The following is a 24,449-nucleotide window of genomic DNA, read 5'->3' on the forward strand; positions in this document are numbered from 1 at the left end:
TGTGCTATATTATAGCCTTCTGTTCAGTTTGTGATCAAATACCTAACTCATGTTCTAGAAGAAGATTTATAAGAGAGACTGTAAAGCATTAACAATGATATGTGTAAAATACTTGCATTTTGAAAGCACTCGAGGAAATTTATGGTCTCCAATGCCATTTTTCTGTAATATACAGAGGCTTATTTAAAATGCTTTTTCTCTATTAAGTTTGCTGTAGATACACTACTAATGATGATGAAAATTCATCTCTAATGAAACCTGTTAAAATACAACTAATAAAGTACATAAGAATCCACTCCCAGAGATTAACACCTTTGATATATGAGAATCATAGAAAAGCATTGATGTGCTAAACAACTTCATAATTTTTAACAAAAATTTAGTACTTTCAAGAAGTAACAGAATAGTAGTACTGGTGACTAATCAGGACTGTAAAGAAGAAATTACAACTTGCTTCCTCCCACTATTTTATTGAGTTATTTCATAAGTGGGAGGACTATGTATTGGCAAAAAGAGGAAAATTTATAAACTTTCCACAGACATTCCTTGCAGTCTCACTTTTGAGGCACCAGGGGTGACATGTGGTGCCAGATGCAGTAGTAAGATTTTCGTATTTGCTTGCTTAGCACAAACCCAAGAACTTTATCACGCATGTAAGCCTGCAGCAGCTGTTCATGTAAGTGACCACATCTCAGTATAAAACAATCCAAATAGTGCAGTGGAAAAGAACTTTGAATTGATTTGTGGTTTGCATGGTGACACCCTGCCTTATTGTAGTTTCAATATACTATTTTTAATGTGGGTTTATGTTATCTTTTACTGTTTTAATTCTCTGATCAAGTAGCAGTGTTACACATGTGTAGGCAACAAAGAAACCTTATCTCCATCTTGCCCAATAGTAAATTTGCTCCTTTTCCTCATGAAAGCTCTCCTGTTTCTGAGCTTCCCTCATGCTTCTTACCCATTTGTTTGAGTCCATTTTTATGCAGGTTATCCAAATGTCATGTTACATAGAGGAATATATGGCATTTTTTGTTCCCTACAGAACTGCTTACGCTAGTCCCTCACACACAAATCCCACGTCCAAGGTTGCTGAACACTGTATGCTTTGGATCTTATCTGTTTGAAAGATCCTTTTTCCTCTTTTTGCAATTTCTTTGCTCCATTGAAAAACAGAATGTGAGGGCAAACATTTCCTGTCATCTGGCAGAAATAGAGCTTTCATGAGAATTATGGTAAAAATTCAGAAGCCAGCACAAAGAGCAGTCCTAACAGCGTATCTTCAAAACAAAATGTGAAACCTGCATCCTTCAATTCAGACGCAACTACTCATCTTTATACTTTCCCTATCACTGTATATAATGTGCAATGTCTTCTTGTCAGTTTGAAAGAGGGTTTTTTTTAATCATATTTTTTTGAAGGACAGATAGACAGAGAATGATCAAATCTGGACTACTCTTATAATAATAAAATTACCAGAAACTTGGAAAAAAAAAATCTACAAAAACCTTTTAGGTGGACTTGTGTAGTCCTTCTAAAATACAGTAGGTCAAATGCATATATGATGTATAAAGTAGTCAAGTGCACAAATCAGCTCCTCTGGGGAAAGCTGCATTCATAAATCAATGACAGGACTACATACACCCACAATGCAAGTAGATTTCTCATCTTGAAAGACATATTTTATCAGATATTCTTAAGTATTGTGTGTCTGAGTTCCATACAAACTTCTTGATCAAATTCATGGAACAAAATGTTTGTTTTATCTGATTGGTGATCAGAACACTATGTAGGATGGAGATACCAGGAGAGTTGACAGAAGGAATAAGCTATGTAAAATTTAAGATAATTATATGACTTCATTTCAGATAGTGTATTCTACAGCCTCTGCAAACTGGTTAAATTTCTGTTAAAGTTATAATCAGGTTTGAAACCAGTTCAGCTAAAATGAGAGTATTAGGTAGTCTTATAATTATTTCTAGATGATGCAGACTATTTAATGCAGTAGATATATTTCAGCCCTAGACAATTCTTAAGTGAAATTTTCATGGATATATTCCCATAATCATAGACTTAACAAGCATACCAAAATTGAAGATTCAAGAATACAGTAACTTTCATAAGGGGATTAGAGATTTCAAAAAAACTTTTTCTTATAGATAACACCATTGGTTTCCTCCTATTCACATTCTGCTGTATTTGCCTAAAATGAAACTGCCAGATATTAAGGTCATTATTTTTTCTTATTCAGCAACATTGTCACTCCAAAAACCATACAACTTGAACAAAGAAAAAGGAAGGGGGAAAGGACAGAAAATCAAAATGCAGCTTGTAAGAAAACAGCTGTTCATCTGTTATTACTGGTGGGAAGGTGTTAGTCTTCCTCCAGAGATGAAGTCTCAGAGAACAAAATGTAGAGAGCAAATTCACATACATTCATCATCCGTACTGTTTAAATCAGTGTGAAGATCTCATTCATACTCTCTTTTAAAAAATCTGTTCCTAAGCTCTTCTATGCTCCACTTCTGGGACCTCAGTTCACAAATCATTGCTTTAAAAAATATCTTACATCCTTAGTCAGCTCTTCTTAGTGCCCTATGTTCAACGGTACCTGTCTTCAATTGTTCCTCTCATTTTTTCCCTGATTCAATAATTGTTGTAGTATGTCTTAATTTGTTTTAAAGCCTTACTATATACTAATATACATATAGCTCTTTCCTTTCTCAAAATAAAAGATCCCCTTTAAAGGCATGTGATGGTAACTGTCAATTTACAAATGTTGAAAGATTTCATTCTTCTGTTGAATGAAGTAGGATCCTTAATCTGAAGATTTCTTTTAATGGCTCTGACATGGTAATTACTCTGCAGATAATACTTGATTGAGCTACATGTGCTAGTATGCCAGAGGAGATCTCAAAACTTCAAACAATTATGTTACCACTCTTCTCTTCTACATTCTGCATTTATATCAGGTTGCACATATACAATCCTAGTTGCATAGCAGGACCTTTTAATCTTCTCTGCCAGGAAAGCTTTGTTTCCCCTTTCCTCATTTAAACAGTGTAATACTAAAATTTTGATATGGTGAGGTAGCAGTTGCAACTGCTGGATGTTTCTCAGGAATAATATTGAAATCTCCTAGAGCTGCTCAAGACAACAATCAGGTTAGTATCTCCATGGAAATTTGAGACAATTGACCCTCTTCACACCTGAACAATTATGAGACTAAATAGATTAAACTGCTAATCAATTGAGACAGTAGGTTTTTCATTGGCTTACCCCCGCACCCCAAACATGACAAGACATTTGTGGCTAGACATATGCTTCAGCTAATTAGTGTCTTTACAGAGCTGTGTGCACATGAAGGGATACATAAAATACTACAGAAAAAACCTACTAAGTAGCAATAGATTAAAACTGAAAATAAGCAACACTGCAGTGAATAACATTTAAATACTGTAAGATTTTCTCATCTCAGATAACTAAAGTAAAACTTCACAAAAGTGCTATTTAACATCTTCATCAATGACATAGACAGTGGGATCAAGTGCACCCTCAGCAAGTTTGCAGATGACACCAAGCTGAGTGGTGCCGTTGACACACCAGGAGGACGAGATGTCATCCAGAGGGACCTGGACAAGCTGGAGAGGTGGGCCTGTGTGAATCTCATGAGGTTCAACAAGGCCAAGTGCAAGGTCCTGAACCTGGGTTGGGGAAACCCCCAGTATCAGTACAGGTTGGGGGATGAAGAGATTGAGAGCAGCCCTGTGGAGAAGGACTTGGGGATACTGCTGGATGAAAAGCTGGACATGAGCCGGCAATGTGTGCTTGCAGCCCAGAAAGCCAACCATATCCTGGGCTGCATCAAAAGAAGCGTGGCCAGCAGGTCGAGGGAGGTGATTCTGCCCCTCTACTCTGCTCTGGTGAGACCTCACCTGGAGTGCTGCGTCCAGCTCTGGAGCCCTCAGCACAAGAAGGACATGGACCTGCTGGAGCAGGTCCAGAAGAGGGCCACCAAAATGATCTGAGGGCTGGAGCACCTCTCCTTTGAGGCCAGGCTGAGAGAGTTGGGGTTGTTCAGCCTGGAGAAGAGAAGGCTGCGAGGAGACCTTATTGCGACCTTCCAGTACTTAAAGGGGGCCTACAGGAAAGATGGGGAGAATCTTTTTAATAAGGCCTGTTGTGACAGGACAAGGAATATTGGATTTAAACTAAAGAAGAATAGATTTAGACTAGACATTAGAAAGAAATTTTTTACAATGAGGGTGGTGAAGCACTGGCACAGGTTGCCCAGAGAGGTAGTGGAGGCCCCATCGATGCCTAGAAATATTCAAGGTCAGGTTGGATGGGGCTCTGAGCACCCTGATGTAGTTAAATCTGTGCCTGCTCACTGCAGGGGGGTTGGGCTAGATGACCTCTAAAGGTCCCTTCCAACCCAAAGCATTCTATGATTCTATGATTCTATGAAAACTTTCCTTCATTCTGATCTTTCAGAGTCTTAAGGAAATGTGTTGTGATAAAACTATTGACTAGTTATGCAAAGAAAGTCATAAATCACACACTAGAGAGAATTTGAAACTGAGTAGAGTTTTCTTTCTGTCATAAACAAAAATCCAAGCTACAGTTTTGGAATATTACATGCAAGAAAGAAAAGCAAACAAACAAAAAAAAACAACTTTAAAAGGTAAACACTGACAGTATCAGGAGCATGCTGAAGAATATAATCATACACTGCAACTGCTACATCTTCAAGTTGGTAACATACATATTGGTTATGGGAGAGGAAAGGCAGTTCTAAGAGAACACATAGAATTAAATGATAAAGATGGCCTGACATAACAGTACATTACCAGCATAAACTAAGGAGAACTACGAGTTCATAAGCAATGACTAGTACTACTAAAGGAAGTGATTAGCTAGGAGTTTCCAAGGACCTGAAATACAGACATACCTTCAGTGATCAGGATGGGTACTAAGCTCCCTAAATCTAACATGAAAATGCACATTAGCATCCCAAAATGTAGAAAATGTAGTAAGCCCAAATTTAAAATTCCAAAATTAATCCCTTATTTTCAAGGAGGGAAGGAAAGGGAAATAATCATGAGTTGTCCTCCCACTGTTGAGTCAAACTGTGCCCTCCAGATGAACAATACCCACCAATGTTGGCGCACAGTCAGAAAATGTAGTCTTCACTGTTTTTCTAGTATTTACCACATTTTCTACCTTATGTTCCTTTATGTGCCATTTGGCTATTAAAAAGGTTTAAGAGTAAGTCTCTATAGAAGTCTTCCCTCTGGTTATCCTCAGAAAGGACCTGAAAATGGTTTATGATTTTTAAGGCTATTAGTAGGTTCAGCTCCAATTTTTATCACCCTCAGATATTGCTACAAGAGGCACAGAGCTTTCTTCCCTGGTCTCTCAAGAAACAGATAAAGTGTACAATCTTAAGGGAAGTGTACTTAATTTTTTACTCTTGCAAAGCTTAAACATTCTCTAACTGGAATAAAAAATGGCCAGTAACAGTCTGCATTCTCCAATGTTCATATTACAATCATTAATTTTCTTCTTTCAAATGAAGTTTGGAATCTGTGTTTATCCTGCTTGCTTGCCATTGTTAGTGCAGGAAAAATATGTCGTTGTCCACCATTCTTCATATCTTCACTTCATTTTTGAAATTCAGTGTAATAATGTCCTTCATGAGTATGTTTTCTATGTTAACTTTGGCATCTGAGTTTTCATTGCTGGGATACAAAAAGAAACCAAACAAACGGTGGTGGAGAGCAAATATGAGAACATTAGCTTGAACAAAGAGAAGAAAAATGAGGCCAGAAAAGAAAAGACAAGATCATGCTCCCATCATGTGCGTCACCAGAGTACGGTTCGTGTGAAAAGTAAAGTGATCTTCATCACAGTGTAAACAGCATAGGTTCATCTATGGTGCAAAGAGGGTTACTGAAAATTAAATTTAAAAGTTTCAATTGATGCAAGCTGAAACCAGTAGAGGGCAAGTTCTCTCTTACTTCTGCAAATAAATAGGATGAGATATTTGACCAAGGTGAGTCAAATAAACTGCATTTTATGGATGTATTTTATTTAGATGACAGTGAGAATTTAAACTCCATAGCTAATATAAACAAGCAGAAGTAGCTCAAAGAAATGCTTTCCGTTATCTGATACACAAGGTAAGACATAGTGTTCAGTATTGAGGGATTTTTCAAGAGCTTAATCAGTCTCTGGATTTCACCTGACATAGAAAGTTTGTGCATCTATGTATCTAAAATGTTTTCTAATGAAATGATGGAAAGAACAACATCGGCACCCACATTTTTGTTTAAAATAATGCATCCAAAAAATCTGCAAACTTACAATTGTATCGGGTAGCAGCTACTCTCTCTAAATGTATATATAAACATATATAAAGTATAATATATGTCACTGCTAATCTACAAAAGAAAACAAAATTTCAGTTAAAGTATTAATTATCTTAACTGAATAGTTTCCTCTAGAATCAACCACAAATTAGAGTCTAGTGCAGCAATTCCTAATTGAAATACAAGCTATTTCAATGCCTCCTGTCCAATGATAAACTTGAATTACTTTATGGTATATTTTTGAATATCATACCAAGATTTCACATACCAAGTTAGCACAGTGCCAAAAGGTGCATCTGATCGATGAAGATCTACTGCAGCTATCGCTGTCTTAGTCACTCCTGTAAACCAAGCAGCACTATGTATCGTCTGTTATTCCAAAAGGAAGAGTAATGTTTGTGCAGGTATAGTATTTTTATCATTATGTACCTGCACCTGCTAGGTCTCTTGGAGGTAAGTTGAAGGTCATTTGCTAGAAACAAAGAGTGTGGATAGACAATATTTTTTAGTAATTAGTTACAGGAAATTGTGCATGGAAACTTTAGGTTTGTTACTACTGTTTCACATCTTTGTTTTTCTTGTAGCAAATAGACATATTTGCCAGATTTAAGCCATACCATTCCCACACCATCACACTAGATATTTTATATAAAGAGAATGATATAATCAAAATTAAATATATGGATGATTTAGGGGGCAGGGAGGCATACATATATATGCATATGAAAACATATATATGTTTCATAACATATATAACAACCTGAGGAAAAAAAAGAATGGAAAAAAATCATTATAAAACCCAGATTGACAGTAATGTGAAAACATAAAATACCTAGGAAATTTCTCTCAGAATGGTGAGTTTAAAGTACTCATAATGGGCAGACAGGTATGGCTTACAAGGTGTAATTAAACTTCAGGTCATTCTAATTTTACATGGCAGCAACTCTAAATCCAGAAAACTTTACTCAAAACTGGCAGTCACTCTAAAGTATGTGAGATATTGTAAGATAAGACTCTCCCTTGATAACTATATGTTCCATGCCTCAGTAAAAGGGGGATGGCTCACTATGGCCAGTTACACTACGATAAAGATATTTTTTGTTTGTATTATTCTCATTTTATTATCATTATTTCAAGAGAAAAAGAGTTGGACCCTGAACATAAAATCAAGTGGTCCTTCCCTCTGTGTGAGACAAAATTTGCAGTCAACTCTAAATGCAGGTGAGATAATTCAGGAAGCAAAATCTGGGAATATTAGCCAAAGCACTGCATTTAACTTATAATTTACATATAAGCTAAACTATATGATCATTAATCTATCCCTAGAACTGAAGGTAATTTTAGAATTAACTTCAGAATAACTTCAGAAATCAGCATGGACAAATACAGATAAGAACATAAAATGCAGATTAGTAGAAAAAGAAATCATACCATTCGCCTTGAGAGTCTGATTAGGCAAAAATGGGTCTTCAGTTGCTGTTATACTTGGGAATGTTTCAATTCAGAGTGTGCAGAAGCCAGTGCGTTGAATAACTGAAACCTCTGTGCTTGCTGCATGCCATGCCAAGAGGAATTCATGATCTTATTTGGCCAGAGGAAGACAGTGAAAGAACATTGTGAAAATGTCTGCATTTAGTAATGTTGAATTCTATGCAAAGAAAAGGAAAAAAAGATGATACAGCATGAATGTTTTATAAAGCAAAAACTATTTAGTATATAGGTGGTGATAAAACTTGAGTTTTCTTCAGCTTAGAGCTAGATTTGAAGTGTTCTTTCATATATAACTTTTTGGTTTGCTGGCATTTTTTTTTTTTTTTAAAGTGATGTCAATTTCTATAGTCATAGCAAATTCAGATGAGACAGTTCAGTTTCCAGGACTTTTCTTTAGGAAGAGTTAGCTGTGGATAATGGTGTCTGCATCTAAGATATTGCTAGCAGACACCATGTAATTATACAAACACCTAAAAGGTAATGTTTGTGCAGTGTGAAAAACATTTTTGGGTAAACAGAAACCTCTCCCAGTAAAAGTATTCATGTTTTTTGCTTTGTTTTGGGGTTGATAGGTAGTGGGGGGTTGGGGGGGGGGGGTACTGCTACTAAAAATTCTGCTGCTTCCTATTTGAATATCATTTATTCTTTTTAAGCCATTCCAAAATTACACTAATTTATCATGAGCAGAAGCCAGCCCTGCATGTATAGTATTCCAGAGAGCTTGTAATTCCATATATATCTGGAGAATATATTTTTGTTCTTGAATAATTAAACATCCTAACTCTTTGATTGGAGAAAACAATATCATAAAGGGAAGGAAAGAAGGAGAACAGGCTTTTCTGAAACAAAGAAAACTACTAATTGGCAAAGGAAAATGTAAGGCTAATCAGATTCTTAAACACTAAAAATTTTCAAAGACATATAGGCTTTGGGATTTGAATATTTTATTCTGCTAAATCAAACCCATATTTTTTCTAGCTATCTTGGGATTTGTTCCTGACATGACAGTCTTGAGCCTTCAGCATGCTTCATTTGTCCATATATAATCAAAGATCGCATTATATAAATCCCAATGCAGAACCCGAGTACTTAATTTAAAAGAACCATTGCCATCACCTACATAATAAGTAACAGCCTATACAGTCAAATCTCTGATGCCTTTTTTTTTCCCCTTATAAAGGAAATGCAATCTGAACACCATATCAGATCTAATTGCAATACACTCATATTAGTAGCTGTAAGATCATCTGCATGCCTTAGGCAATGCAATTCTACTTAGCTAGCCATTATCCTTTTTTGTTGTTGTTGTTTTGAATAATCAAGATTAGCTGGCAGCAGACACTATCACTGACAATTGTTGAAAAGAAATCAAATTAGTATAGATTCTTTAATTAATGAATTAATTCAAACTGACTTCGATGTGATATTGTAATACTGCCAGCTTCCTGAAGGACTGTAAACTATAAATGTCATGGACACAAAACCAATAAATGAATTGCACTAGTAAATCAAATGGGGGTCAGTTTGCAATAACAAATTGGTGTTTGGGAAAGTAATGCTGAGAACATAGCTAAATCTATTTTTCTGGAATGTCTTAAAAGCACAGAAAAATGTAACAAGCTTTTAACAAAATCTGTGGACTGCTCCAATTAGAAGGAATTGTCACCAATGGTGGAATAAGTAAAAATAGTCTCACTGAAGTAACTTTGGTTCTTCCAGATGCAGCAATAGTTGATCCTGTTGTAGGTTTACATGCTTCTTTCCTGCATGAACTCTCAAATCTCAGCTTTGCTTATGCATCTTGTAAATCTTCATGCTTCTTTTTACCTGAGTGCACACAAGCCCAGCTATGAACAGCCAGACATGGTAAATTCTGAAGAGAGACAGTAATATGAAAGATGCAGCAGGCAGCGCTCATTATGACCAGAGTACATAGTTTCCTTCTGTCAGGCAAATAATTTGGAGAACCACCCAAATAATTCATGTGTTGGCCTTAGTGGAATTAAGGTATGGGCATGAGGTTTTGGGTATGAGTTTTTCACAACTTTTTGGGACTGGACTGTTATTATTGAATAAAATCTATATGGCAGTTCTGCTGTAACTGTCCAAAGATCATTCACTTTCCTTACTGATTTGATAACTAACAAAAGGATCATTTTTCATTGTACTTTGGATGAGAAGGAACAAAAGAATTGCTGGAGTTAGATGTCATTTTAAGATCAAATTAGAAAGGTAAGGGGCAAAGGTAGATCATGGAACATCCAGGAACAAAGAGCCAAACATGGGCTGAGTACTGAAACTGCTGTTACCCTTATTCCCTTTTGTTGCTACAACTATAGCAGGGAAAGGGTAATGTCTGCTCCATTTTTTTATAGTCTCATGTGAAAGCAGTACGGGCACATGCATATCAAATATAGAAACAATTTGGAATTTATGGATGAGGTGTGCACAATGTCAAAGAAGATATACTTAAGGAACTATAATAAATTTAGAAATAAATAATGACATTTATCAGTGAAATATTTATGCTACCTTATTTGGAGGAAGTAAGTATTTAAGAATTAAGGGGGGGGAGGGGTTCTGAAAAAAAATGAAAAGCACTAATAGTGAAAGAAACTGGAATAACAGTAGGCAAGAAACTGGACATGAATTTCCCATTAAATATGTCAGCAAAGAACATTTGACTGCTGTATTTTACTTTACACAAATACAATTAACTGTAATGTTATCCTCTAAGAATAAAGATCTTCACAGAATATACTCAAATTCAGAGATTTAGGGAAATAACTGAAGATTTGGGGATTTTCTTCTTTGGAATATATTTTTCAATTTTTCCCGTCTTTGAACATTCTGCTATTTTCTTAATTTATTCTACACCTACGAGGTTGTTTAAAAAGCCTTAGTTTTCCCATCACTGCCTCTTCACTAAAGAGAGGCTATTTTTTCTCTGTATACTTATTGTCTCCCAGAAAGCCCCTGGTTCTTGTAAAATCTCTGTACAAATCCACATTGCCATTGAATATTGGCACCATTACGTATGAATAGTTATTCAGCAAGAAATTTGGAGATCAAGAATACATTCTTACAATCACATTGATTAGTCAAATTTTAAAGGGGCAAACGTAATTTGCATTTGAACAAATATTACTTTGCCTGCACTGTTTGATCAGTCCTACTAAGCAGATGTCAAGCAGCTCATTTTCCCAGACTGGCTTTAGGTTAAAGGTACCCTTTCATCCACTCATGTAAATTTGTGTCTGTAATCTTTACCTCTGCTTTTCTTCATTTTATGAAATAAATATATGTCTAGAAGAAAAAAAGAAAAAAGAGCCTATCCTGAAAGGCATCTTTTAGCAGACCCACTAATCAGTGGAACATATTAACATGGATTCTTAAAATAGGCAACTGCTCAGGAAAAAGCATTATGAATGTTTGATCAAATGACATTGCTCATAGCACTTTCAAAAGATACATTCGCATGCTGAACCATGAAAGGTTTATACTTCTATGCAATAATCTGAGAAAGAAATGCCACAGTTGCTTGTTATTATTTTGTAGATTTATGCTGTTGGCAAAGCATTTTGAATGAGTTAACTAGCTGACAGCTTTTACATCAAAACTTGTATTTGGCCTATTATAACTGAAAAATAGCCCTTACCTCTTTGCTTGCATAGCTTTTGTGAATGTATTCTGTTCTATCACATAAGGAGTCATGGTTTTCAGGGTTCCATTTTTGTACTAAATTGCTAAAAATCAGTCTTCATTTCAAATACACTACTTCAGGCCATCTAAATCCATTTGTATATACACAAATTGGAAATCTTTATAGGTTTTCTTTTTCCTGTTCTAGGTTATGTACATATTTTCCTGAAATGTAATTTTGCCTCCCCCTAAGACAGATGAGTACAGACCAGTATGTAGTACCCAAAATCCTCCTTAAATTAGAACAAATTTCATTTATGCCATTGCCCCTATCCTAATGCAGATTGAAACTAGACCTCCAATTCAGTATCATTGACTAAGGAGGAAACTTGTATCTGAATCAACATCCCAGATTTCCCAAAAAATGCCTGCTTTAACTTTATGCAAAGAAATCTGCAATTTGCAGTTCGAGTTTAGTGTCAGATTAGAATTACAGTTCAGCTTCAAATTAATCTGTTCTAAATTCATTGAAAGGTCATTCCAAAGGTTTTATTCATGACAGACCTAAAGAACTCTTCGTTTTGAGCTACTCTCAGGACTTCATGAAACAAGTTTGATTCAAGGCCTTGACACCAAAGTCCTTCCAAATGAAAGAGCTCAAAGTCAGAAGTATAATTGTACCTCTTCAATAAAGTGTCAAATAGGATTATTTATGTTGTTGAACTCAGTGTGTTCTCAGGTAAGATGTCTTCCTTTTTAGTTCTATCTGTGATGAACTTTTTCCACCCCCTTTACTTTTTTGCAAGTCTCTTAGTTTGTACTTATGCTGTGGTGTTGCTGCTTAGCAAGTCACTGACCTTCCCTGTCCCTGGAGCTTTTGTTCTCCCTGAAAAGAGCTCAGCAATCCCCACTTGTTTCCCCTCCTGGATTTTCAGGATGAGCCAGAAGACACCAGTCAGGGCAAGGCAAATGGGCAGCCTGCCTCCTATCCATGTCCAGCTGTGCCCCTTTCAACAAAACATAGCAGACAACACCCTGGGAGAATGAAATAAACAAATACAACCCCAGCCACACTCACAAGACTTTTACACAGGTTTGTGTTAGGCCTTCCCAGCACTCATTAGCCAGAATAATTAGTTTTATTTCAGAATCTCACTACTTAGCAAGGGTATGCTGAGTAACGATCTAACAGAAGGATACTGACTTCACTGTTATTCATTGCTAACTACTACAGAGGAATCTGAATTATCTCACTGGGTTCAACATCTGTATTAAACATCTTGCAGAGAGCATACAAAAGTTCTTTTCAAATGCCTATGAAGTTAATCGCTATAGTCTGCATTTCACTGCAATCTGTTGCCTTAATCAGTTTCTTTTCCTAAAAATTCTTGAATATTATTTTAAACACGTGGGGCTTAGTTATTCCATCTGTCACAACACATACATTTGTGTATAAAACCAAACTTATATCTAAATTATCTTAAAGAGCATATGATGCCCCATATCACATCCCTACTACAGGGAATAAGGGTCAATAAAACAAGGAAGAACCAGTTTATGAAAAAGACCTGGCTTTCCTCAGAGAAACTTTGTCCAAAGCCATAACGATCACTTTAAAAGCATCATGGAAAATAGGATGAACAGCTCAAGATAGATAAGCCATTTCCTTCTCTTTTGGCACATGTGACTAATGCTGAATTTGCTTAAAATAACCTTTGAGTCATCTTAAATAGAATAGTTTATATTGGAAAATATAACATTGGAGCTTGTTTGTCATCATCTCAATGAAAGCTAGAAAAAAAGAAAAAAAAAGGGGGGGGGGGGGGGCGGAATGTACAACAGACCTTTCTGTTGTAGGGAATGAATGAAAAGAAGATTGCCACTGTTATTCTTGGATGCATTTACATTCAGTGGTGTTGTGCTCTCATGTGAGAATCCAGTCTACAGAGTCTTCACGTTTTCAGCTATTTATCCAAAAATGACCAAATAATCCTGCTTTGTTACTAGGAAAGCGGAAAAGAGAACAAAGCTTCTTCAAATACCTTGCTAGAACCTCCATGAACTGTGGTTGTAAACCCAAGGCAGGTGGTCCCACAGGTAACTGGGGAGAGATCAAGGAGCAATGAGGCACTGGCGAATCAGAGCTCCCTCTTCCCACTCTTCCTACCAGATAACACCCTACAGCCAGAACTGCCTATGGACTTCCTCTCCCACAGGAAGGTTCCCAAACCAGCCCTTCTTCCATCAAATGAATTCTGTACAAATGCTATCTGTGATTTCTGAGAATCATTAAATTCTTTCAGTGTAGTAATAATGGAACTATAGCATATATCCCTGAAAAGCCTCTGGCTTATACTAACACAACATCAGATGAGAGGACATATAACAATAAACCCAAAAGAAAAGGGCCTACAAGGACAACCTAGGCCATTCCCAAAACCTTATACTGTACCCATCCAATAAAATCCATACAGTTTGCAGTACTAAATTTCTGCATTTCAGCAGTAGTAGTATTCCATCATTTAGTCATTATGCGTCTTTTTTCTCTCTTGATTCCAAGGGAGTCTTAAGATTTGCTCATCAATTTATTCTATCTGATTCTTCAAGATTTGAACCTTTAGGACAAAATATCCTGCATATAATTAGAACCCTTAGGAATATCCTCATTTTAATTGCTATAGTCTTATCACTAAAAATAAGACCAGAGGAAATTTTGAAAAAGTTTCCTCTAATTTTAGTTAAATTACTCTTTCAGAACTGGCATTATACACTCCTAGATATGGGCAGATTCAGTTCACTTCTACTTACGTAAGCTAGAAATATTTTTTCCTGTTTTCAAGAATTATAGTTCCTATTTGTATGCCATATATCTTACAGCTGAAAATGGAACCACATTCCTGCATTGTTGTCTTAATTCTAAGATGGACTTTGAAAGATTTGATACATACAATAAAATACTACTCATATAAGAAAACAGTTATTGGACTGTAGCTTGACAGTGATGCCGCTATAGGCAACATGGCAGCTTACGCATCTGCAGTACATCTGGATGAATAATGCTATTTAAGAACTGTTAGTGACATGGAAGCTGTACTGGTATATCTGACTGGTAATATCTACATAGTGGAACCTGTATAGCACATGGACCGGTGTGTTATACGCAGTCTTTCTGTAGGCATTTTACCTCTGAGCAAGGCAAATATTCACTACAAAAATAATCCCTGTACCTGACTGACAAAAAATCCCCTCTTTCCCTTCCTTGTAAGCCAGCTGCTGTCATTCATAGGAGAAGCAGCAGCTGTAGCTGGAAAGAATCATCATAAAACACTGAAGACTTGGGAGTCTGATATTATTTCACTACCTGATTTGCCCCTTTCCCAGTAGCTGTTAGCTCCTTTTCATTCCTAACCTTAGAGATTTCCTACATTTTTGGCAGCCAAACCCAAGCACCCTCACACAAGAATTCTTCTTTTAACTGCCCTTCTGCAATTAATTTCTTTTCCCAACTGCCCTTTCTGCCAATCCTTAGTTGCAAAACTTACCAAATCTGTAACTTCATATTGTGAAAAACAAAAAAAAAAAAATGTGCACACCCACAAAAAAGGATAAGCACAGAAAAGCTTTGTAATTCATCATTCTGCTTTCATAAGAAATGCAATACTGCACACACCTAATACAAAGGAATGAGCTCTGCATTGCCAAGATATTGTGTTTTATTGTTAAACCTACTCAAAATGGCAGTCTATTTATATGATGTGAAGGGAATGGGATAAGAATAAGGTTTTATAAATGTAATATATAATATTGATGCTTGCTATAAATGGCAAAACATAATATATACTATCCACAGTATAGTTATTACAACATCGTTCTGTGTACTTACAAATATGACAGGGATAAAACAAAATCAATGAGCCTCTGCTGAACTTCTAGATAACCTTCTCAGCAGATACACCATAGCTCCTTATTTTTGGATCCCAAAACACTCCTCACAAAAGAAACAAGAAAGTACAGTGTCATCTCATCTTGGTCAGTGCATGTCCACAAAAATATTTTCGGTTCTCATGTTACCACTTCAAAAAAGGTTGGTTTTGTTGCATTTAGGAAGTTCTATTCCAGCACCATTAGACCAAATAAAACTCCCAACCACTTGCTAATTCTCTCATGAAAAATAAGTTATTTTTCACTTTTCTGTACATGTTTTTATTGCTGTATACTGGACACAATCTTGCAATCTCAACCAACTAACAAGTGTATTAAAACCAACACAAGAAAAAAATCCTTTAAATACTCTTGAGTGGATAGATTAATGAAAGTTAATTTCAAGACATTATTAGCATTCTATTGTGATTTTGAAATGTTTTATTTAAAAATGAAAAATAAAAAATTGTGAACTTCTCTAAGAACCAGTGACATAATTGAGATACTATCAATGGTCTTTTCTCAGATGACATTGAAAAAGGGAGATTTTAGATTTTTAAAGTGCATTTCAAAATCATATGCCAAAAACCCCTCTTGATTTACTTTTGCATTTTGGGGGAAAAAAGTAAAATTCTACCATTTGTTCTATAAGCAATTAGGGTAACTTCATTGTTTTCAATAGAATAATACTAGTGTGTCAAAGCAAAATTTAGCCCTAAGAATAGGGCACAAGGTTGTGCAGTGCTTAAACTACTCTGTTGTGAAACAACAGCTTTGGTAAAGAATTTTGAATATGCTAAAGCTCATCACAATGCCTGTTCTGTAGTGAGACACACAACTTTTCTTAGGGGATCTCCTTATAATAACAATATCTCTGAGTATTTCTCCCACTGAAGGGTTCATCATATGTTTGTCTTCAAGTTCTAGCTTTCCATCTTTTGTTATCAAAAAGCAAAACAAATTTTTATTTTCTGACAGATTTTTCTATTTTTTCAGAAAAGTTGACTCACTTAAGGCAAAACCTGGCATAAAACCTGGTTGTCTTTTTCGCCTGCAGGAGCCTGCTGAAGTCACGGTAACTGTCTAAAGCAAAATTTCTTATGGCTTCTACAAAACCTGAGTGCATTAATTCAGTTTTCAAACTGTACAGTTGTGCTCATTACAAAAAAAGATATATAACATACCCTCAAAAAATGTAAGTCACTTGTAGCAATTATGTTCCCTGTATGCTCTATAGAACAAAGCTTTTCTTTGTTTGATTAACAAGATATTTACCACATTTTCTAAATTAAATTTTGAAAGGACTCTACTGCAGTAGTTTAGGCCAAAGCAATCAAAAGAATTTTTGGTATCAAAGACATGATTGTTTCCTTTTCACAATGAAACAATTTCATTGAGTAGCATTGTCCTTATTTATATAGAAATGGAGATTTCAAATGTTAGACTGACAACCAAACCATTACTGCTAGGCTAAATCATTTAAAAAGAGATCATAAACCCTTTACATATATTGATGAGAAGCAGTCCTGGCTTGTTAAATATTTAATGTCTTAAAGTATTAAACAAATGAGAGAAAATGCAGAAAAAAAATAGGTAAAGTAATAGGGGAAGGGAAGAAGAAGAGAGATTAGGAAGATAAAGGAAAAATCATGAAGAAAAGACTGACAGTGAAGTGATGAACAAAGAATGACAGAAAGAATGACCAGAACATGTGGAAGAACACAGATGATATCATTCTTGTAATGCAAGAATATAAGTGAGGCAGAGGTAATGAGATTAAAATATTGGATTTCTCCAGAGTTGGGCATAGTATCATAAATCAAAGAATGAAGCAGAATCAGAAATGAAACATGTTGAAGAGAAAGAAAAGACCCATGGAAAATGCAGAGAAAAAGTCTTCTCATACTCTTAAACAAAAGACTGAAAAAAATACATTCATATGAAGGTACAGCATAAATAAAAATAAAGGAATAACATAACCAAAACCTCATTGTTATATATTTACATCAGAATTGCTGTAAGGTGGTAGTATTACATCAGTTTCATAATGGCAACTGGAACCCCAATGAAGAGAGTAGATCAGTTTTACTAAATACATATGACACCAAGAGGCTTGCCATTCCAGGTGATCTCAACTGACTAGGCATCAGGCTTTATGTTTTTAATAAATTAATTTTTGAAAATTAAAAAAAGACAGGTATAAGAACTACACAACTGTTCACTGTTTACAACATTTATGAGTTTATTGATCCCCAGTATACTGTCCCTTAAATCATCTTTTTTCAAACTAAAGAATCCTTAATCTCTTATATGAAAGCCAGTCCATTCCTCCAATAAACCCTGTTGTCTAAGCTTTCTCTTATCAATTGTACTTAGTGTTTGACATGATGCAGCCAGAATCTGGTTTTGGTTTGTTATCCAACTTTTTCCTTAATATTCATAACACTCTATTTGTGTTTTTTGTCACTGTTAACGGCAAAAAAAGTTTTGGGACTGCAGTCCACAGTAGTTTCCAGATTTCTTTTCTAAGTAATAATAGCCATTAACATGTGCAACGTTAGAAATTTTTTAACCATGAACTTTAAAATGTACAAAAGTTAACAAAATGTGATTCCACCTATTATTTGGTATACCCAATCACTTTTGTATCATGACGACTTTCTGTAAGATTCTATTTCAACTCTAAATTTCAGATCATTTATGAATATATTCGAGTTCACAATTTCCTTTGCTACACACAGGTACCCTACATCTCTTGTGGAAAGGGACCATGCTTCTCACCATCCTTTTCACCTATTTTTTCATTATGTTATTAATCTGTGAGACAACATACCCTCCTAAGGAAAAGAGGTTGACATAGGGTAAGAGTCATATGTAAGGCTCCCTGAGTAAAACTACTTGAAAAATTCATATACCTGTTATTAAACAGTCTTATCAATATCTAATTGACTTCCAATGACAATGCCAGATTTGTGATTCACAGTTTTCTGACTCTTCCCAAATGCATTATTACACATTTGGTCAAACAGCTGTATTCTTTATTGAAGTTTCTATCTATTTATCCTGTGTAGAAGTCAATCAGCTCTGGCAAGTACATCTACTCTTACTGTTTTATAATATTCATAATTTTTTTTCTAAAATTTTCTTCTTAAATTCATAAATGATCTCTTTCTCCTGTAGGAGTATCTCTGCTCTGATAATCTTTTGAGATTGGTTGTGGTAAACAATGACAAAAATAATTTATGTTTTCTGTCATAGTCTTAAACGTCCTTTTTGTCCCATGGTCATATCACTTTTCTATTATGTGTTTGAAGAAACCTCTATTTTTGGCTTTTATGCTTCTAACAACAAGCTCTTCAGGTTTTTTGGTTGACTTTTTTAAAATCTTTTTTTTTTCCCTTGTGATTACAAATCTTTTTGAAATTACGTCTTTCCCATTTCTTTTGTTTAGACTCGACACCTACATTTTGAAGGGTAACTTTTTGGTTACGTTCCTCCTAAGAATTCATTATGGTTACTGTTACAGAGTTACTCTTTTCTAGTTAAGTGTTATGTACTGTTGAAAAAATGTTGCCTTTTCTTCACACAGTGAGGTAACATTTACCCCCTCTGTATGGAAGTTATCGAAAGTGCCTATCTGTGTTTTTATTTGTGCAGCTTCCCTAATCTCCCATAACCTTTTGCAATAGCTGACTTACTCCTGATCAATAACAATCCTGTCCTCTTCCTACATACATATAGGCTTTAAATCCATTTAAAAATACCCATGCAGTATGACTATATAGTTTACTTTTTACCCCTGTTATAGCAATGCTCCTGTACAACTTTTTCTGTCATTCCTCCATAACTTCTACAATTCTCTTATTGCAGAAACTTGAATGTAGCAGAACTTTTCCCAAATGACAACAAAATCTGTGACTACTCCTTAGAGAAAAACCCAAATACCAAAGATGCAACATAAACCTAGTTCCCAAATAAGTTTTTATCCCCAAAGTACATGCTATTCCAATACTAGTCTGTACAGTCAAAAGACTGATCTGCTTTTTCCTTTGACTGTTCTGGTTTCTTGACCAGGTACTAAAACTTTCACTTGACTTCCTCATCTTTACTCAAATGTTAATACTATGTATTTAAATACTTGATATTAAATTAAACTTGTATAAAAAGGAAAATGGAATATAAGTATTTTTCCACTGCTAAAGCAATGGATATGTAAATAGGAAATTATTGTTTTACTGTTTTATAAAGTCTCTAAAATTATGTCCAGACTATGTGCCATAACTTCAGTTTAGATTTATTTCTTATTAAGTGTTGAGGAAGACTTTTTTTTCCAATGATCTATTCTCATATGCTCAATTGTGAGATATCTCATCTGACCACACACACATTTATATTCCTATCATGAACCACATAATAATTCAAAATAATACTTTATTTTAAATATTTCAGGAAATCTAAAGTATACTTCAAACATTCACAATTACCACCACCAAACTCTTCCCTCCCACCCCTCAAAAATATATTTGACTCAGACTGTGAGGAAAAGCTACTGATTACACAACATAATGAGGTTACCAACAAGGCTGGGGTCCTACTGTCAAGACTATAAAAAAATTAATATATAAATTACTACTGTGAGATAACTACAATTTGGGAAGCTCTTTACATGCTGTCTCCTAATTAAAACTCAGTAGGCTGTTACCTGTTTCAAGATGGATGATATGCACAATATTACACTGAAGACACTATTAAAAGGAGTCATAGTACAGAAAGCTTTTCTTGACAGCTTTCCCAGACACTTATGATGGAATTTTGCAAATGCTTAAAATGCAAAGATACTGAGAGCAATGATAAAATAGTTACCTAGTCTCCCAATCACTTTTTTTCTCCTTCCCAGTCCTTGTAACTACAGAAGTTACCTGTTGCCTGCCCTCTGATTTGCACCACAGCAAATATAACCGATTAATAATACCTTACAATATTATGATATGTTAAAAAGACTGCCTTATTTTCTGATGACAGTGGATAAACAGCAAGGCTGCAAGGCCCAACGAAGTGCTTAGAATGAGAAAGGGCTCCAGCAAGGATGAGGAATGAAATTGAACTTAATGGTAGCTCTAAAGCTTTTCTTATAGTACAAGTTCCGTCAAACTCATGGAATCCTTTACCTAAGCCAGAGAAATGTTTTAGCTTAATATTTCTATGAAGTCTTATTTTTAAAGAAAGATTTATAGAGTCTCACTCCAGGAAATCCTGCTTACACCTTTGTGAAATTTAGCGGTTTCACTGGCAGAGAGACATAGATTTATGAGGGTTTTATTCAACTGTATACAGATGAATTCACTTTTGTACATTCACTTTTGTACTTTAAGAAAAGGTGAATATGCTAAGAAAGACCTGGACTGAAACAGGCTTCCTGCTATGGACAATGTAAGCATTACAGGCTTGATTAAAAATAAACCCTAAATGCCCAGATAAAAACACATAGTTACCAACTAAAACTGAGTTATCTCATAAACTCTGGAAAATCATTTTAAAAATCAAGTAAAATTTTATGTGTCTGCAACACTGAAGACAGTGAATGATACAGATTTGAGATTACAACCACTCCAAAATGTGAGCCAGTAGGTGAGAACAGAATACTTCTGCAGGTTACACTGAACTCAGACATCCAAATTTGTGTCTCGGAATTTTGAACTGAGTCCCACTCCAATTTCTTTTAGCTTCAGGTATCACTGAACATTCAATTTATCTTTAACAATATTAGTTATTAAATGGCAGAGAGACTGTAGTTTTTTTCTGTGCCAATTACTGGAAACTATCATCATTATGTTTTGACTGGTGTTTAAAAACATGACAGAAAATATACGAGTTAGTGATTTGGAGCCACATTGAAAATTACTAATAGAAGCCTACTTGCCTTGTTTCATTAAGTTTGTCATTGTTTTCTGTTATTGAAGTAAGATTAAAAAAAAAAAGAATATTTCATGTTAATTGAGAACTGACCAATATTGTTTAAAATACTCAACACTGAGAGCACAATGCCTCAGAGAAGAGACAAAGCATTCCTTTTCAAATCGAAATATTTGTTTGGCTTTTGACTAAAATAACAAGGCAGTAACTCCACAGTGATGTATTTGTAAATCTTACCTACTTTGCTTGTTGGTTAATGCTGCCAGTTTGCCCTGGACTGTCTGTCACTCAGAAGCCTGAAACGTTATGTTGGTGATGATGCAACATCTGGTTTATAACATTTTTTCCAAAATCTTGCTACTGAATGCTTCATTGTTGTTTTAAGCCTAACTGCTGTGGCTGTGTTTATGATATTTTCCCTGTGCTGCTGGCCTAAATGCACAGAAATCATCCTTTTTTAAGTTAAAAATATATAGCATGACCAGTGCAAAATAAAGATATTAAACAGAGAGCATAAAGGGATGAGAGTAACAAGCATATCCAATGGTCCCACAGATTAAAACTTCATACTTTTCTTTCACCTAGTAAATATAGTCATTTATCAACAGAAAAGAGATTACTCACTCTCCACACACACACAAAAAAAACCCAAACAAAAAAAAAAAACACCATAAAGAACATACAGAACGTATTTTCTCTCTCTTGACCCAGTTCAACCAGTAGAAAAGAAATGTAATTCAGGGAAGTACTACTACAGCCTTGCTTTACCACATTATTTATCTTTATTTCCTCTTGTAGATGTTTGGACACCATCCTTACCCATAAGCTTGTTGTTGAATCCAGTGCTTTTACAGGCATATCTGTGAACATGAACAATATGTACTGTCTGATGGGTTTTTTTTGTGAAATATTAGTAAATTATGGTACAGTAACAATGACATAAAAGCTAAGCATTAAGAAAATCCGGATCCTACTCCAAAACCAGATAGGTCTCCACATAACCACAGAACCCTGCGTGCCTTTGTATCGATCCAGTTCCCACCTCAGAGGCATATGAGGAAGTTATCTGCGTCTAAGGGGAAATCACTGATATGTTGGACAAGACGTGAAAGTGAAGATCAAGAGAACTGTCTTTTAGTTCTGACATTTATATTCACTTTTTTTAAGCTGGTTACTTTGCTTTTCTCCATCTCCACTTGGAAAACACCCTTAATGACAGTTTTCATGTCAGAAAGCTGTCACTGAGAGATAATGAAAAAGATGTTGTCTTTAAAAGGCAACAAAACCAATCTGGCCTCCTATCAATTCAACACTTACAACTTTTTAGTGCACCAAGAAATGTAAAAGGAAAAGAAAATTATAAGCTGAGCAGCATTATTTCTTTCAATATTTCTCTGGGCCAAATATCATACGTGTATAAGGACATGCAAGAAATTGTCCCTTGATGAGTTATCCAGTTCTTATTGCTAATTAGGTGTATTAACATACTACAAGAAAAATACTGGACTATCTCATGCCAATTTTTAAATTTTTTTTAAGCTTAAAATCAAACAATAAGATTTGGAGGGTTTTCTTATATTTATTTCTTTATATCTCTTTCAAAACTAAGAATTATTAGGCAGAAACAAACTTGTAATACTCCTAATTATATTTGAGAATTACTTTGTATAATAAGTAAGGAAAAATTCACTGAAATCTGTGAAAGTGTAATAAGACAGGACATATCTTACTACACAAGATAAAAGAATAGAATCAGGATCAAGAAAAATGACAACCTTGCTTTCTTCAGAAGATATCAGAATATTCATACAACAGCTATACAGAAAGGATTTGCAGAAATAAAACTTTTTAGAGCAAATAATGTTGGTTTAATATCTCTTCTGAAAAAAAAAAAAATCTTTCTAACACAAGTGACCATTTTAACATCCCAGCAATCTTCTGTTTTGCCTTTACATGAGGCATAGTACTTCATTTTACTTTTTCAAGGTAATTGGCTTGGGACTCATCTGTATTGAAATCAAAAGCTATAACAATGGCAAAAATGATGCTGGAATCAGGAGATTGGCATTTACAGTATCAAAATTGTTTCAAAAATGAATGAAAAATCCACAGAATCTTAGTACGTCAACTTGTAAAACACATTGTATCAAAACATCTTGTATGGAAATCTTCAAAGCCAAGCATTCAAAAGTTCAGAATTGCTACTAGCATGGTTCCTTAATTTTTTCCTACTGAATGTACATTTTTCTATAGTCTTTATTACCTGATTGGTTGACAGTTTTTGTTTGGTTTTTTTCAAGGCTCCTGTATTGTTCAGTGCATGGAGAGTTTCTATCTTCCACATTCAGTATCAGTCTTCAGGTCTTATTTGAAGTATTTCACTGAACACAAAAAGTATAAAATAACTTCTCAATACTTGTACAGTTTTCTTACTATACTCTATGAGAAGTCTTCATTTACAACACATCTGTTTTCACATAACCCTACAAGATAAAGTTATATTATTTACATTTTATGTTCCTCAAAAGTTGCATATGATGAGAAAATATTTTAAATTCCACAGCAGCAAGAGGAAAGCCAGTTAGCTCAGTTGGTTAGAACATGGTGCTAATAACACCAAGTTCACAGGTTCAATCCCTGCTCACTGCAGGGGGGGTTGGGCTCGATGATCTCTCAAGTTCCCTTCCAACCCAAAGCATTCTATGATTCTAAATTATTCAATGGTAATAGAAAACTGATGACAAATTATCTGAAAATTTTTAAAGCACTTAGTATGTCTCTTTTTTCTTTTATTTTAGTTATGAAAAAGACTGATTACATGTCTAAAAATTAACATTATCAACACAGTTGAAAGACCTCTTCCCTGGATGACCAGCTGTAGTTTTACCTTGCCTGGATGAAGGATGGATAATGTTTTCTCAGTGAATTACTGACTCCACCCTCTCTTTTTTTCCTCATGTGGAAGCTCCTGGGAAGAAAATTAGTCAGCAAACAGAAGGAAAAGAGCTTAGAAGCATGCATTTGGCTACTGAAGATGCAAGAATTGGATTTGTACTCATCTACACCAGAGAAAAAGAGTCAGCTGAAAAGAGTTTGTGTGAAGAAATACTT

Source organism: Pelecanus crispus, chromosome 2 (assembly GCF_030463565.1).
Source record: "Pelecanus crispus isolate bPelCri1 chromosome 2, bPelCri1.pri, whole genome shotgun sequence".
NCBI classification, from domain to species: Eukaryota; Metazoa; Chordata; class Aves; order Pelecaniformes; family Pelecanidae; genus Pelecanus; species Pelecanus crispus.